A 14,869-nucleotide genomic window follows, 5' to 3' on the forward strand; every position below is an offset into this window, starting at 1 on the left:
TTCCACTAACCCTCTCCCACCTCCCAGGGCTTCTGTTGGCCCAAAGCTCCTGGAGGCCACCTTCAGCCTCCCTCTCTCCCTAAAGCCCTCGTCTAGGGCTGACCCTGGAGGCTGCATTCTAGCCCCAGATCCTCAGAAGGGGAGCTGCAGAGGTCTTAGGATGAGTCTGCTGTATCCAAACTGACACAAGTTTTCTTGTGCCCCCTACACATTGGAGACATCCCTTTCTCCTGCCCTCCCTCCCTCCTGTTCACTTGACTTCTTCCACCCTTCTGTAGTAGTCAACACTCTTAGTTAGAAGTGACAGATATACTGCACACACTAGTATTAGGAGAAAATATAAAAGAATAAAACAAAAAACAGTGACTTACAAAACCAAGAAGGGGCTTCAGGTTCAGCTAGATCCAGGGGTTCAAATGATATGGTCAATGCTTGCTTTCTCCATCCCACTGTGTGTAATCACTGTCTCCTACCAGATTGCATCCAAGAATCTTCAGCTCTAATTTCATATTCTCTCAGCTTAGTTAATGTGTTAATAAAACAGGTTCTACCTGAACCAAATGAAACTGTGATGTCCACAGCACACTTTCTCTTTCCTTTGATCCCTCTTTCCACCTCTTATTCCAGTGTAAATAAGGTAAGGTTGCTATCTTTTGTCCTCAAAGATCTTATAGTCTAATGGGGAAGGCATGGGGCACATACCAATAACTACAACATTCTATTATCAGGACCATGGTAAAAAGTATGCGCAGATTCTGCACACTTTTATTGGGTTCCTGGTACATGCCAGTTCTACATTACTCACTTCCATTTCTGTAACCTGAGCTGGCCCACGAGTGTGTGCAGTGCCCGTAGCAGGAGGAGCTGCCAGGGTGCTGCTCATGACAGCAGAATCTACACTGGGCCATTTCGGCTCACTGAGGCAGTGTCCCAAGCGGGGATCAAGGAGAACTGGGAAACCCTAGGCACCTCCAGTGGCTCTGCCTTCCCATCCAAGCATGTCCCAGCAGGAAGATAAGGGGCAGTGCAAGGGGAAGGGAAGGGAGAGGGGCCAATAGGCATACATTGTGAGCACAGCTGGGCATAAAAAGTGATGGGCCAGGACTCACGCTGCACTGCACCCACGCAATATAAAACTCCTAAACTCATGAGCGTCTTGCATGTGGAGACCAAGACTGGCTCTAGAGAGGTTCATAACCACCCTGAGATTGTATGCAGCAGGTCATGGGAGTGTGGAGGGTGCAGTTTTTGGGGAGATGGTTGCTAGCTTCCATCACATTCTCAAAGGCGTTCACTACACCTTCATGATAGACCCATAATCTGACAGCAATACTCCAACGCTGCTGCCAACCCAGTCCAAGCCACCTCCCCTTGTAGCTGTCCTACCTTTTCACCTTATCTCCAGGCCTCAGTTCAAGGGCCTTATCTCATCCCTATCTCACTCTAAACTCTTCATGCTAGCCTGGTTTCAAACCTAGTTCTGCCTACTAGCTGTGTGATCTCTCTCTCTAAGCCTCAGTTTCCTCATTTATAAAATGGCCTGGTAATAACAATCTTGAGAGCAAAGGCCTCATTAAATGGTGGCCATGGTACCCTTCTTCTCTCACCCTTCTGCCTGTCCCATCACAGAGCTAATAACTTTTATCAGGTGTAGTTTATGTCATAATCCACATTCTTCTTTTATAGGGATGCTGCAAGGATTGGAGGTGATGCTTTTATTAAAGCATCCAGTGCAACGCTTGGCAAGAGACAATGCAAAGTCACAGGAAATTTTTTACCTCCTGACTTCATCTCTTAACCTTTTATCTGATTCCTACCCTGCAAACTGGGTTTCTGAGTCTTCTAGCCCAAAAGGGCCCAGGGAGCTTTCCCCCCGTCACCCAAGGCATCCGTCCCCACCCCACCTCCTGACTGACATTGGGACACTGAGACCCCAGTAGTTAGGGGCCCATTGGACCCCTTGCTGGCCAAGTCAGGTCTCTGACTGACACTAGCTTTTCCAAGAAAACCAGCTCACGGGGCTCCACGTAGGAAAAGCAGGCCCTTTTACGTGCTAGCACTTAGGCAGAATTTCCACTTTTGTCCCCCCTAATCTTGATGAACTTACATTTAAAACAGGTATTGCCTTGCTAGTTTCTGGCAGCAGTGCCCAGGCACAGAGATATGGGAACTAGAGCTGCTGAGTCCTTACATTCTCAGCTGAGGGAAGCCTCCGCCCTTTCCACACACTGTTCTGCAGGGCAGCACCCCTGGAGCTCACCCACCAGGGAACCGGACCTGTCCAGTGCTCTCTGAGCAGCTGTTCCAGATGCCCCCAGAAGGCCAGGAATGGGTGGGCTGAGGTCTGAGGGCCAATTCTCAGAGATAGAGCAAACCCACCTGATTCTAGAGGGAGCTGGAGCTCAAATCCCTTGGAGACAGAAGAGGGAAGGAGAATTAAAGTGTACTAGGGGTATCTATAGACCAGGTCCTTTGGGAACATTATCTTATTTAAGCCTCATAGCAGCGTTGGGGTAAAGATCATTATAGCCAATTTGCACAGAAAAAGCAAAAAACAAGACTCTGTAAAGTTATCTTATTCCAAGGTCACACCGCCGAAGGTGGCAGAGTCAAGGTTTGACCTAATTCTGCTCAGTACCACTTTCTGGCTGTGCAACCTTGGGTAACTTCCTTCCTCTCTCTGGGCTTCAGTTTCCATATCTGTACAATGTGGCACTAATAACACCACCTCATGAGATGTTCTGCAGCTTCAGATAGCCCATGTCAAGCAGTTGGCATGGTGCCAGGCATACAACACATTTTTTGAATGAATGAGTGAAGGAATGAATGATTGGGAGGCAACTCAGCTCCAGCCCCATTTAAAACTCTGTATTTCATCCATGATTTGTAGAGCTCATATTGATATCAGAGTGTGCCAAGTTTCCCAAGTTTCCGTCAGTCTTCATGATATCAGCCTGACCATTTTTCTTCACTGAAAGAACTTCTCCAACTCCACTAGTGAAGATCCTGTCTGGCCAATGGCTACCAATTCTGAGAGTCCTCGTGGGAACCCAACAGCTGAATGTAGAGACCTGCCTGACACTCTCATTCTAGAACATTCCATGTCCTAGCTAGGTGTATCCGTTCTTTAGCTTCTCTAAAAGCACTGCCTATTGCTGGAGGCAAGAGACCAAGCCCCCAGAGTAACAGGAGCCCTGAAAATAGCTTCCATTCAGTGTGTCCCCTGAGGACAGACACCACCTTGCCTCACCATTGTGTCTTTAGTTTGCTGTAGAGTGCCTTGCATCTGAGAGATGCTCAATAAATGTTTGTGGAATGAACAGAATCCAAAGACAGTTGAACAAAAATGTGCAGGACTTACAGTTCTTCCATGTGCAGGCAACACTGGGGCTTCGGCTGGGATGCTGGTGCCCAGCAACAACTTGTATGTGGCCCTGGGGTCTGTTTCCAGGACAGTGGGAACCCCTGGTCTGTATTTTGTTAAAAGATGAGTTCCCTGGGTCCATTTGACTGAATTTCGTTGAAGGACATTTGAAAACGGAAACTGGGTAAGGCAAATTAGCCTCCCTGGATTCCTGCAGAGAGCACCTTTTATGAAACTGTCATTTCGAATTTCCTCTTCCTTTTGTTTTCGTTCACACAGCCTCTCTCAGAGAACAGATTGAACCCCATTTTCCTCATTGAAGATCACATCAGTGCAAGGACATCCTGTCTGGATGGGTAGGAAGTGCACCGGGAGATGTCTACCATGCATCTGGGCCCCACAGGAGCAAGCTTCTGGCTGCCATCTCTTAGGATCTCACCGCCTTTGCACCTTGCAACAGCTCCTCTCCTCAATGTTAAGCAGGCACAGGGCTGATTGCCAGTCAATTCCAGAAGGATGAAGTTCAAAGGGATATCTGGAGCAAACAGACTTCAGGTGGCAGACGAGCCGCTGGGTGCAGCATGAGCAGGGGCTCCCAGCAGAACAGGGCAGGCATCCACTGGAGGGGTTAAGACCTTGAGCACTGGCGTATGAAAGCTCAGGGGTCCAAACTCGGCTCTGCCAAAAACCAGTTTTAAGACTTTGGGCAAGTTACTTAATCTTTTACAACCTCAGTTCCCAAACTACAAAATGAGCCTAGCAATAATGTCTCATCATGATACATTTTAAGATTAAATGAGCCAAAGCCTGTAAGAACCTGGTGCTTGGGAAATGCAAAGCCACACAGCTGCTGGTGGGCATGCATCGCTTGGGCATCCTATAATCTGTCTCGCCCACTAGACTGAACTACTCGAGGGCAGGAACTCAGGCGACCAAGACAGGGCCTGGCCTGTCGTAGATACTTATCAGTTATTTGTTGAATACATGTCAGACGAGGCTGAGTGGAAATGACACTTACTGTTGTCATGTTAGTAGTATTGGTTTATCTTCCTGTCTCCTTAACTAGACTGAAGTCCCGGAGAACACAGATGAGCTTTATTCTTCCATGTATTCCCAGTGCCTAGCACACTCTCAACCTCTCTGAGTCTCTGTTTCCCCCATTTATTCCCCCTATTTAGAAATAAAAGCACTACTTGGCAGCGTTTCTGAAGGTAACATGAGTCAATACATGTGAAACACTGCACGGTGCCTTGCCTTCTTAAAAGCCCCATGATGGCAACTGTGATCATAATGACTACATAAAGGTTTCTGACCCAGTATCCAGGGCTTGCAGGTAAGCTTCCACACACTCCCAGGGTGTGGCCATTGGAGCTGATTCATGGACGAGCTTGGAGACCCCCTACGATTTACTAAATGCCAACCTCTTATACACCAGGACCTGTGTGGGCTCCTTTAAGTGGCAGGTAACTTGCCCATGATCAGACACCTACTAATCAGTAGAGCTGAGATTTGAATGCGAGCATCTGGTTCCACAGCTGTCACGACTCATCTTCACTGTTCAGCTTCCCTAAGGCCTGTTAGTTTCTCAGCCTGAGCACAACTGACCTTGTGGACCAGATGGTTCTTGGCTGTGGGCGGCTGTCCTGTGCCCTGTAGGGTGTCTAGCTGTATTCCTGCCTCTGCCACTAGATGCCATGACCTCCCCCAACCCCCAGAGTCACAATGACCAAAAATGACTCCAGACACTGACAAATGGCCCCTGGGTTGAGAACCCTTGACTGAAAACCACCTTTCCCCTCTCTCAAACCCACAGGAGCCCTCTCCCATGGGCATACCAAGGCCATCGTCTCCTGGGACGGGAGTACCTCGGGAAGAAGTTTGAACTCTCCTCCAGTTCCACTGACTTGAGAATGACCTGGTGAGTCAACCCCCTCTGTCAGGATCCCTTTTCTCATCAGCAAAGGGCGCCAATGTCCACCAAACTGCCCAACTCAGAAATGTGGGCATCACCCTTGACCCTCTGTCTTCCTCACCACCCTCACCTTATCTCTCACTCAGTCCTATTGGCGATACCTCTTGATTATTGTTCAAATCCATCCTCTCCATTCCCCCTCCCCCTCCTCTTCTACCTCGGTTCAGGCCGCCGTGTCTCACCTCTGGATCAGCCTCTCAGACAATGTCTGCCTCCAACCCACCCTCTCAAGTCCAAGGTGGTTTTCCCAAAACACAAATCTGATCACTCCCTGCCTTGGGTGTTTTCTGAGAGCATCCTCTGCTCCTGAAAGCATTGAAATGATGCAAAGCCCGGTTAAACTCTAAGCTCAGGCAGAGCTGGGGATAAGCCTCACTCCAGGCTCTTAGCTCCCTGATCATGAGCTGCCCTGTTTGTCTCTTCAACTGCATAGTACATCCTGTGCAGACAGGGATGCCTTGGTCCCTGGACCCTCAGTGTGCAGCATGGGATGCACACAGCCAGCACTCAGCAAGCACTCACTGGGTGGACAGATGAATAAATGGATAGATGGGTGGAGCGTGGTGCAGGCCTGTGCAGTGCTCTAAGCTAGGGATGACATCCTGAGCCCACTGCAGGGGCTCCAGAAATATTTGTGGGGAGAAGGATTTCTATGCTCAACTTCAAGGGGTTCTCCACTGTAAGAGGAAGATGAATGCCCTTCCTATATGGGCATTTTACATCCTGAGGCAGGGATGTGCACAGCGAGATGGACAGGATACAGTAGATTATTTGCTATGTGCCTCACAGCTCTCCTCTGAGTCGGATTTTTCTTATAGGAACTAGTTAGTGGAGGGGATCACTTCCCAAAGAACAAGACCCTGGAGACTGGGAGCATCTGACTTTATTTTAGGGAACACTGACAAGAAGGTTCACTGTGTTTATTTGGCAGGTGCAACCTCACTCTGTTCAGTGGGTTTTCCCTCCATGGTGGGGAACAGGTTCATTCCAGCAGAGGGGCTGCTGGGGCCGGCATGGCGATGGCCATTGAGGGCACACAGCACCCTGTTTCCTCGTCCTCCCGCAGCAAGCACCCTTGCCCTCCCCTGCCTGTCCCTAAGCCTGAGGGGCCAGCCAGTCAGAACCTGGGGCTGGGGATGGTGACAGCTGCACCTGCCCAGAGTCAACAGGATTTGTTCCCCTGGATTTTCCACACTGGTGGTTCCAAGATCGGGTCTGATTGCCTGCGTACCTTTTAAGGCCTGCCTGGGAGCAGAGCAGGACCTTGGGGAGGCTGTGGGTCTAAGTTGTCCGGAAAGAGCTCTCCTGAAGGTGGCAGGTGGATGTGACTCCCATTTAGCCCCACTCCCCGCCACACACAGACACATACAAAGAAATAACTAGTAGGAGAGAAGGAGTCAGGCAAGTGACAGAGCCTAGATTAGGGACCAGCTGAGGCCAGGCCAGGTGGGGAAAGAAGGGGTGGTCTTGAGCCAAGGAGATGCTGGCAGAATGAAAATTAGGGCTCCAGCTCATTGGTTCTAGAATTGGAGCCCAGAGCGTTTAAGTGAGGGTGATTCAATAATAACTTCTGAGAGGGCAGGCTCTGGAGTCAACAACTGAGTCCCCACCCCAGTTTCTTCCCTTACTCTGTGACCTTGAGCCAGTCCCTTCCCTTCTCCAAGCCTCAGCTTCCTCACCTGTAAAATGGGAATTGTAGTGAAGATGAATGAGACAAAAGATTAGGTGTTCAGCTCAGGACCTGGCATGTTATGGATGTTTTGTCTTTGCGGTAAGAGATCATCCCTGCGTGCACTCCCCATCTTCACACAGATTAGGGACAAGAAAGAATTGGGCAGCCTAGGATGAGGGGCAAGTGGGGAGAATGGAGAACAAGCCACTGCTAGGACCTGTGACCCCAGCAGGAGCTTCCCTTGCTTCCATCACTCCATGTCCCACGCGAGAGGCGGCAGCAGAGCTATATTGGAGGAGTGGGTGATAGACTCCTGTTTGTCAGCTGTGGCAGGTACATCTGGTTAACCAACCAGCAGCCACCCTCCCGCAACGCAAAGCATGTCTTCCTTGCAGGCAGAACTCGCTTTCCATCTTAGAGGCTGAAAATGGTAGACACTGTCTTGCCCAGGCTTCCTTACACATGGGCATGTAATTTATTCATGGAAACAAACAACCTTCTTTGTTTCTTTCCCAACAACCTTCCCACGCCAGACACTGACATGGGGATGTGATGCTGGAAGCTGCAGCTGCCCCATTGCAACCATGAGGGGGTGAGCCAAGACCACACCAATGTGCAAAGGATCAGAAAGATGGAAGGGATATTCTGGAACTTTCATGGCTCAGAGTTCTTGTAATGTGGGAGAATAAATGAACTCACTGCTTAAACCACTTCTAGGCAGGCCTTCTGTTATTTGAAGCAAAAAGCTTTCTAGCACCAAGCTTTCTTTTCTTTTCTCTCTCTCTCTCTCTCTCTCTGTCTTTTTTTTAAATTACATTTTAAGTTCTAGGGTACATGTGCACAACGTGCAGGTTTGTAACATATGTATACACGTGCCATGTTGGTGTGCTGCACCCATTAACTTGCCATTTACATTAGGTATATCTCCTAATGCTATCCCTCCCCACTTCCCCCTCCCCCATGACAGGTCCCGGTGTGTGATGTTCCCCACCATGTGTCCAAGTGTTCTCATTGTTCAATTCCCACCTAGGAGTGAGAACATGTAGTGTTTGATTTTCTGTCCTTGCAATAGTTTGCTCAGAATGATGGTTTCCAGCTTCATCCATGTCCCTACAAAGGACATGAACTCATCCTTTTTTATGGCTGCATAGTATTCCATGGTGTTATATGTGCCACATTTTCTTAATCCATTCTGTCATTGATGAACATTTGGGTTGGTTCCAAGTCTTTGCTATTGTCTAGCACCAAGCTTTCTAAGCTTGAGAAAGACATTTTGAAAAGTTGTGGGTCTGGGGCTATAAACCAGGTGTTCCTAGAGTCTCCCACTGCCTTTATCTGGCCCTGGTGGTAATTGCAAATCTTAGGAAGTCATGGAAAGCTGGGTCTGAGACCACACATCCCATCCCAGCATCCCAAGCCTCCAGGCAGAAACTGGTGAGTTGCTGAGATCTCGGGTGTCATTCAGTGTGTTTGTCACTCCTTCCATCAACGAAGTAGACTCTGGGGCCTACAGAGTGGCCAACCCTGGAGAAGGTGATGAGGAGGCAGAGCTAAAAATGCATGTCTCTGCTCATGTGTTCATTCATGTATTTAATTAACACTTACCCAAAACATCAATATATCCCCCAAAGTTATTTTAATAAAATGTGGTGTTTGCTTTGTCATCCTTTTGAATACGTCCTTCGGGCTTCAATATTCCAAAGTGGTCCATGAATGCGGAAGTATTGGGAACCACCAATTTGTGCAAGTCACTAAATCTTTCTGTGTCTCAGTTTCCTTCTCTGAGACAGCAGCTAGTTAAATTTCGTCAGGTGGCCTCACTGGTTCTGGCTAAGACTCTGAGCAGCCATGATTTTAAGACCTCCCTCAAGATACGTGCTACCACAGACGGAGGTCTAGGCTGGGGTTCAGCTTCATCCTCAAGCTCCCAGGTTCTGGAATCTAGCAGACTTGGTTTGGAATAGTGACTCTGCCAATTGTTTACAGAGTAAATCCGGACAAATTTGACTTTACTTCTCTGGCCCTCAGTATTCACACAAATGACTGGGAACACACAGCACCTGTCTCACAGGGCGCGATCAGGAGTCACTGCTCTTAGCTATGGTGAACTCTTGGCACAAACAAACAATAAATAGTAGCTATTTTTCTTGTTGTGTTTTTGTCACTGTTAGGGAATCTCCAGTCTTATTGAAACATCTTCCATGAAAGCCTCAGAAAACCCTCCTGACAAAATTTATTTTAACTTAAGAGTTAGACCTACACCTTCCAGTAGGGGAGGAGGGAATATCTCCACAATCCAAAGAAACTGTAGAGGAGTCAGTATGTCAGAGCAGAGGGCCCTGTAAACAGCATCTTGATCCTCGCCGCCCTCATTTCACCAACAGGGAAACAGCAGCTCAAAGAGGGAAAGAGCTTGGCCAAGGTCACACAGCAGGGGCCCAGACCTCCTGACTTCCCAGGTAATACAGTCCTAAAGCAAAAGTGTCAAGAGTTAGGAATAGACACAATTCGGTTTTCTAGCTGTCAAACATCGGGAAGAGAAGCAGAAGGAGTGGTTGGAGAACACTAAGCCTAACTTGGGGCCAGTCCTTGGGGAAGACATGAAGATGAGCTTCTCTTCTTCTCGCCCTTTTAGTGTCAATTTCTCAGTTCTCCTAAATGACCTATATCCTCTCCCTACTCACCCTCTAACGTTTGTTCTTAGGAAAGAATAAATTCGAGTTGCAGGGATGGTGGGCATTTGAATTTTGTTTATTACAAAGAACATTCTTGGATGGTAGAAGTTGATGCATCAAGGATCTGAGTCGGATAGCTACCCTTTAATTACTTGGTGGAGTCAACGCCTATTGGGATCTGCTCTATGCCCAGCACTATGACAAACACAGAGCGTGAAGACAATTAATTTGTTCCTGCATCCTGCCGTCATAGCACAGAGTCTAATGAGGGACAGAGATTCAGGAATCCATCACTAGAGCTCATTAGATGCAAATGATTATGGAGGTGTGTTTACAGCACCAGAGGAAGGCAGTACAGGAGTGAGGCCTTCTACCTCGGGGGAGGTGAGATCATAGAGGAAGGGAATCAAGGAGAGACGAAATGTGGGATGGTCTTTAGGAGGGGATAAGGGACGAGAGATGACCTAATGGGTACAATGTATGCTGTTTGGGTGATGGTTACAACTAAAGGCCCAGACTTTACCACTATACAAAATATCCAAGTGAAAAAACTGCACTTCTACCCCTTAAATCTACAAAATTTTAAAATATATATATTTTTAAGAGATAGGAAATGACACAAGTGGAACCTCAAATGATCAGAAGTGTGGCCCCACTTTGGGAAGCCAAGGCGGGTGGATCACCTGAGGTCAGGAGTTCGAGACCAGCCTGCCCAACATGGTGAAACCCCATCTTTACTAAAAATACAAAAATTAGCTGGGTGTGGTTGCAGGTGCCTGTAATCCCAGCTACTCGGGAGGCTGAGGCAGGAGAATTGCTTGAACCTGGGAGGCAGAAGTTGCAGTGAGCTGAGATCATGCCACTGCACTCCAGCCTGGGCGACAGAGAAAGACTCCATCTCCAAAAAAAAAAAAAAAAAAGAAAAGAAAAGAAAAGAAAAGAAAAACAAAAAAGAAGTGTGGCCCTTCCTGCCAAGTGGAAGGACCAGAGGGAAGTTCTCTCCAGACAGAAGGAGAGCAGGAGCAAAGGTGAGAGGTGCAATACTTGGGATACAGCTAGGGAAGAGGGAGGCCTAAGTGTGGGGACGGCAATGGGGAGACTGTGCTCAGGGGGCCCTTGGAGGCGACCTTGATTCCCTTACCCTCTCTGACCCATGCCCACCATCGGGTAGGTGGAGAAAACATTATAGTAGCCACTGTGGCCTTAGGGGGCCTAGGGCTGAGCTGAAAAGACATTTTAGAAATGGAAGTCTGTAACAAAAGTTCAGGTGTGGTAACCAGCATGGGGCAGGTGAGAGAGGCAGAGCTTAAAATTTGGAGAAAGGGCTTGCCCTCAGTCTTCCTCCCCTACTTCCTCTCTCCCTTCTACCGTCATTCCTTTCCTTCTTTCTCATTCATTCCCTCATTCATTTATTCATTCATTCATTCATTCGTGTGGCAAATATTTAGTGAGCACCGCTGTGTTCCAGGCATCCGGCAGGGATTTGAGTGGCAAACAAACAAGACATGGTCCCTGTCCTATCAATTTGGGCAGACAGGTGAGAAATAACACAACACTGACACATGTGAGGGGTGGTTAAGACTTTCTACCTCAGCTCCCTGGACCTGGAAGTTCCTAGAAGGCAAGGGCGGGTGTGTGACAAGGCCCTATCTGTACCTTAACCCAGGTCTGCCCCTTTTCCCGGCACAGTGGTTCAGGTGTGGACTCTGGAGATGAAGGGCCTGGGTTCAAATCTTGGCCCAATCACTAGCAGGTGTGGTCGACCACTCTGAGGCCCTGTTCCTTCACTTATAAAATGTGAATGATTTCATACGAACCTCATGGAATTGTGGTGAGCACTAAAGAGACGATGCCAGTCAAATGGTGGCTGTGGCTACAGGGTGAGTATGAGGGCTTTTTCTGGAGTGCTGGGGGTATTCTGCCTTTGATCTGGGTGCTAATTACACAGGTGTGCTTGGGGTGTGAGCATTCATTGAGCTGCACATTTAAGATATGCACACTTCTCTGAAAGTATGTTATACTTCAATGACAAGTTTTGAAAGTCTTCGTCCAATGCCTCTTGTTGAGCTCTGCTAACAACAATGAATGCTAATGATTGTCAGGGTCCTATGGTCTTGCTCCCAAGAGATGCTGAACCAGAATGTTCTGAGTCCAGGAGCTTGCTGCTCTCTGGAGCTCTGGAAGGGCAGATTATAATGGGGAAACTGAGACATTGAGAGCCAGAGGCTCAAGGTCATGGGGCTCAATAAGAGCCAAGTCACCTAGAGCCCAGCAGCACCCTCCCCTTTTACCGCCCTCCCCTCCCCTCCGCTGCCTGTCGGCAGTAGCAGGGGTGTGGGGCCCATTAAATCCTAGGCAAATGGGCTCTGGGCGCGTGCAGTCCTCAGGTCCCAGGACAGCTCAAACAGGCCTGGACTGCCTGGTGCCCCATGGCAGCTGCCCCCTGGCCTCTAAATGATGGTGTGGAGCACTTGGCTGTTTGCAGGGTAAACAGGAGGGCTGGAGCAACGGGAGGCGGGTGTGCTCCGCTGCCAAAGCAAAACAGAGTCAGTGCAGGGCTCCCGCACACCCTGGGGGGGCCGCTGAGGGCCTGCGGTTGCTATCAGGGTGAACACCAGTTGTCATTAGAAGGGGAGGCTTTGCTTCAACCACCTCCAGCAAGTTCTTGCACAGTTCATCCTGGCAGCCTCTGGCGTGGGTGAGATAGCAGGGTAAGGTTAACCCTTGCCTCCCCAGCACAGAAAGGAAGTAACTGGCCTGCAGAAAGCACCGAGAGCCTCAGGCTGCCTCAACCTCTGTCCCTGCAGTACTTGGTACAGTTCTTGGCTTCCTGACCAGGAGGCAGCATGGGGAGATAAATATATACAAAGCCAAAATGCGTGGGTTCAAGTCCCGGCTCTCCTGTTCATATTTGTATGGCCTGGGGCCAGCTATTTAACCTCATTCCTAATTGCAGCTACTGTGAATGTTGAACACCCAGTAACTTAAATAGCTAAACAGCTCAAGTAGGTGAGTACTGTCTTGGGGGCAGCCCCTAGCCAGCTCCCAGTGAATGTCATAATGTGGGCCTAACGCTGCCAGATTTGTAGATTTCTCAGGAGACACACAAAACCTAGATTCCTATGTACAATCTCCTCATTTGTAAATGTCGGCAGCTAACCAGAAAACACCCTGTGGCCTATAAAAAACAAGTCTGGCAGTTGGGTTTGACCAGTGTCCCTAGTTGTGGACCACAGATCTAATCGCATCCTCAGCTTGTTAATGAGAAGACTGAGGACCAGGAAGGAAAAGTGATTTGGCCAGCCTGGCGCAGTACTGACTGCCAAGACACCAAAACACCCATTGTGGGTTAGGGCTTCATGTATGTACACAGCAGCTCCTCCTCAAGGTAGGCTGTATAATCCCCATGAAAACTCAGAGGGGTCGAGCGATTTGCCAAAGGTCACCCATTGGCAAGTTCCTAGCCTGGATTCAAATTCCAGGATAAGTCACACTGTCTCCCTAGCACCGAAAAAACTGGAACCCACACCTGTTTCCTGCCCCGTGAGGATGGCACTGCTGTCACGAGACCCACTCTGCCACACCGTGGAGGGCAGCCACTGCTCCTGCCTGCTCGCCTGAACTGTCTCCCAAATGCCCAAAGAGGACACCTTAATGCTTGCAGGACAGTGAGCTGGAATGTCAGGCTGTCTTTCTTAGAAAAGTCTTTATTATTAAGCAATATATAAATATTTTATCATTATAAAAAATCAAGTGACAGAAAAGGTAAATAATTTGTCTCCTCTAATTCCACTCCCTTCTTAGGTACAATACTATTATTAGTGGTAATGCTACCTCCTTATAGACCCCCCATTTTTTTTTTTTTGGAGTTTTGCTCTTATTGCCAAGGCTGGAGTGCAATGGCACAATCTTGGCTCACTGCAGCCTCCACCTCCCAGGTTCAAGCGATTCTCCCACGTCAGCCTACCAAGTAGCTTGGATTACAGAGGTGCCCACCATCACACCCGGCTAATATTTTTTTTTTTTGTATTTTTAGTAGAGATGGGGTTTCACCATGTTGGCCAGGCTGGTCTCAGACTCGTGGCCTCAGGTGATCTGCCCACCTCAGCGCCCCAAAGTGCTGGGATTACAGGCGTGAGCCACCGCACGTGGTCCCTTATAGACCCTTTCTTTGGAACATTCTCAAAGTTGCTCCAGGAGCTGGCTGAGGGCCTGGGCTGGTCTGAGACACAGGAGGGCTGAGCTGGCCATCACTGGGCAAGACAAGTCCTCTGGCCAAGAGCATTTCCCAAGAGGCCAATGACCATAGAAGACCTTCAAGGGGTTGCAAGAGCTGCGTAGATAACACCCGAGCATCAGGGAGGAGGAAGATGTCCAAGGCAGTGCTTCCCATTGTGTCTAGGTCAGAACTACCAGCCCTAGGCAGAGGGAGGTGTCTCTAGTTCTTTCTCAGTTCTTCAGGTAGTATCAAGCTGAAAAGTCTTGAGAGCTGCTAGGATGTCTCAATACCTCTGCAACACTTGCTCTCTCATTTTAACAAGCAGAAGGCAGGCCTGCTAAGTCTTAGCGCTTCTGCAAGCCACAATGCCCAGCTATAATTGAGTGGCTTGGTTCTGTTTCTATCATCTTCATTTTACAGTAGCCTTCTATTTATGGCAAGCCGTGCTGGTTGTCCACTTATAACCGGTGATGGAGATTTCCTCTTAGAAATAAAGTTTGAGGGTTTCTTCAGTTTAAATTAAAATAGTAAATAAATAATGTTTCAGTTGATTGATAGAAATGACAAAAATCATTCTGTTGGGAAGGAAATGGCTGGATTCTGGCACCCGCTGTCTTAGATGAGGACGGCCTTCTTAACAAAGCCCTGAAAGAGGTTGTCCAGCCACCCTGGAGGCATGCAGCATCCCGCCTGAGCTGCACAGTGACTGGACTTATGAGGAATAAGCAGCAGCAAGCCCAGGAAAACGTGAAACCAAAATGCCCTGTGACGACCCAGAGAGGACCAGAGTTACTCCTGGAAGCTCCGTAAAGTCGGTCAGGGCAAACTCGAGGACACAGAGTGAGTCTCTCGGCCTCTCTCTCTTCAGGACTCTGTTGTTTCTGAGCAAGGCCTGGGGACTGACATAGGTCTGGTGTACTGCAAAGAGCCCTGGACCAGAGTTCCAAGACCTCAGTTCCAGGGTCAG

The sequence above is a fragment of the Macaca fascicularis genome, chromosome 6 (assembly GCF_037993035.2).
Source record: "Macaca fascicularis isolate 582-1 chromosome 6, T2T-MFA8v1.1".
NCBI classification, from domain to species: Eukaryota; Metazoa; Chordata; class Mammalia; order Primates; family Cercopithecidae; genus Macaca; species Macaca fascicularis.